The sequence below is a fragment of the Morone saxatilis genome, unplaced genomic scaffold (assembly GCF_004916995.1).
Source record: "Morone saxatilis isolate NCDOM2014 unplaced genomic scaffold, NCSU_SB_2.0 Contig20, whole genome shotgun sequence".
NCBI classification, from domain to species: domain Eukaryota; kingdom Metazoa; phylum Chordata; class Actinopteri; family Moronidae; genus Morone; species Morone saxatilis.
In genome coordinates, this window is record NW_023339763.1 from 16,474,445 (window position 1) to 16,477,369 (window position 2,925).

At 37.7% G+C, this 2,925-nt stretch overlaps 1 protein-coding gene across 1 annotated transcript in view; it reads left to right on the plus strand.

The window, feature by feature from the left end:
* gria3a (glutamate receptor, ionotropic, AMPA 3a) overlaps positions 1-2,925 on the plus strand; it is a 69,288-nt gene that overhangs the window by 35,834 nt on the left and 30,529 nt on the right. The window lies entirely within an intron of this gene.

Sequence of the window (2,925 nt, forward strand, 5' to 3'; positions counted from 1 at the left end):
TAGTTAGACATTTTGGGAAATATGCGTATTTGCTTTCTTCTAGAGAGTTGGATAAGAAGATTGATACCAGTCTCAAATTCAAATATGAAGCTGCAGCCAGTAGTCAGGTAGGTTAGCTTAGCTTAGCATAAAGATTTTAAAGGTACCCTGTGGAGTTGTTATGTTAAATTATGTTTTCATTCAGTTTCTCACCAAAACACATTGTATTGTATTGTATTTACAAAGCCATTTTTAAAAATATTTCAAAACCTGCATTGTTTACATTCCAGTTTACTAGCTTGCAGTCATCCTTTTCCTTACCGTAGCTGTCTCACGTTTCAAAATAGAGACCCTGCTAGTGCTGCTAGTGGCCAAAAGCCCCACAGTCTTCTTTTCTCAGTCATAAGGCACACTGATTGCCGGTCATAAAAACCGACTAATGTGTTCATACGATGATTATATGATTCAGCCTTCTTGGTTGGACTCCACGAGGCTTTGAACTGTTGCCGGATGAGAACATTAACTGCTGAAAACAGATGACAGGTCGTGGCACCTTGACTATCATTTCCATTCAATGAGCATTAAAAATGTAGGAGCCAGTCAGTACAATCAGTGCTGCAGGTTTCTTCTCCCTTACAGGCCGCAGGTCTTCTCTCCCCCCCCCTTCCCCCCGAGCTGTTTGAAGAAGCCGTTTTGTGAGAAATGGATTTTGTCAGAGAGGAAGATATGAGTCCTGTGACAATGAAAGTGTCCCAGTGACGGTTGTGCCTGACCTCTTCCAGGGTCCTGGTGGTTTCACATACTCACAAAAAGTGATTATCCCAGGGGACCGTGAAACTGGAGCATCAGGATCCTAAAAATATTTGTTATGCCCAGATGCTATTTCTCCGAGCAGCACAGCCAACAGAGAGGTGGAGCAAATCCCCCAGCAAACCAAATGAAATTATCCTGTACGAGAACATGTGTAGCGCTCAACCACTGCAGTTTTCAGAGCCTTTTCAGAGGGCCTCTTCCAGGAAGTTAATGTAACTTGTTTTCAGAAGTAATCATATTTTTCTGATTTAATTTATTTTTAGAGGGTTTACTGAGCAGAATAATGTGCTGCTGCACCAAATCACAGATGAGTAAGTGTTATTTGTACAAAGATTGTGCTGAATGTTATTTTTGTTTTGTTTTTGTTATTTATTATTTGCCCATAGGTTATATTTTATTTTATTTGCTCATATTTTTGTCATATGTTTTATTTATTTTACAAGTTTTTTTTTGTTAATAGTGCCCAAAGGAACAAAGAAATGCTAAAAGAGAGAGAGAATTTTCCACTTACTTTTTAAATGATCACAACTGATATTTAAATTTTTCAGTTTAGAAAATGGAAAAAAATATTGCCACCATATGCTCTAGTTAAGTCACATTGACAATGCAAGATGAAATTGTTAGAAATGCACATTTTAATTAAAATAACTGAATATTTTGTGTTAATGTCTCACAGTTTATTTAATTTAAGCAAATGTATTTGTTTCAGTCTCTGCCTCACTGATTGATTGTGTAAATAAACAAGATCAAGAGCCACCTCCCAGAATCATCCCTTTTTCTGAATTACCAGCCAGATTTCCCAACTTTAGAGTATCTGTGCTCACTGCCAACTCTGGCAAAAACCAATGCAGCTGCCAGGGGATTTTCTTTCCTTTTCATACAAGTCAAAATATTTTCAGGTTGTCTTCAAAAGATATTCTTGCTAAAAAAGCCAAGTGTCTATGAAATGTGCATAAATGCACAATGAATGTCTATATTTAGATGCTAAAATGCATTCGCTTTGCATTCATTCTCAAATTTCAGGAATAAAATGTTTGAAATATTTTAATCATGGCTGCAGAAGCTTGAAGCATAAACATATGATGTAGTTTAATAAAGCCAGAAACTTACCTTGTGTTTATGAACTGCCTTCAGAGTATTTTGCATTTAATATAATTTTTACCTCTCCTCCAGTAGACAGCCAAATAAAAAAAAGAATTACTTCCACATTATTGTTTGTTTTTCGTGTGCCTCGTAGCTACAGTAAGCAATAAATGTTTACAGTTGATTATTTTCTAACAGCCAAACGAGGTTTCTGTCAGAAACAGCAGTTGAGGTGTCAGTTTTAGATGCTCATATAGAAGTGTGAAGTCTTTTGCTTTCTGCCTGAGTGTGTTGGTGACAAACGGGAGTTGTAGCCAGTCACTCCAGGCACTGCAGCTTCATTAAGTGCTTGCTGTGTTCTTGCACTTGGGTCACTGTGGCTCCCTCTCACATGGATGAATAGCAAATGAAAAGCTTTTTAAAACTATTTGGAAGACAATAAGCAGAAAAAGTTTCCACGATTTTTTGCTTATGAGGAAAAAGTGCAGGATGTGGGCCTTTCACTGTCAGTGGTGGAGGAGCAAAATGTGGAACACGATGAAATCATTTTACATTTCGAAGGAAGGTAATTAGATTTATTGTTGAAATGCTTAAGCCGGTCGTAGGGCCAACCTTGGAGCACCAAGGATGTTCCCTCTCGAGAGACAATTACCAGACATTAAGGAGCAGGAACATGCAGAGGGTTTGAAAGTGCACAGGTGTGAATGAAAGCACAGGTTTGAGGCTGAATAAGAAAGTGGACAGGTCTTATGTAATTGTATGTCAGACCTGGAAGAAAAATATTGAAATAGAAAAAGTACTAGGGATATACCAAAGGGATGCATGTCCTTGTTTCAGTGTAAACATTCTCATCTGTACTGAAGTCATCTATAAAATCTCTCCGACATGATATCACTATCACTCTGGACATTTAACATTTAGATGATTTCAGTGCCTGAGTATACTTATCAAAACTGTGTAGGAGTGCAGAAAGTGAAAAGACAGGAAAAAAACAACTATCCACCCACACAGTATCTTTTTGAAGCTTTGTACTCTGCGATGGGGAATCAG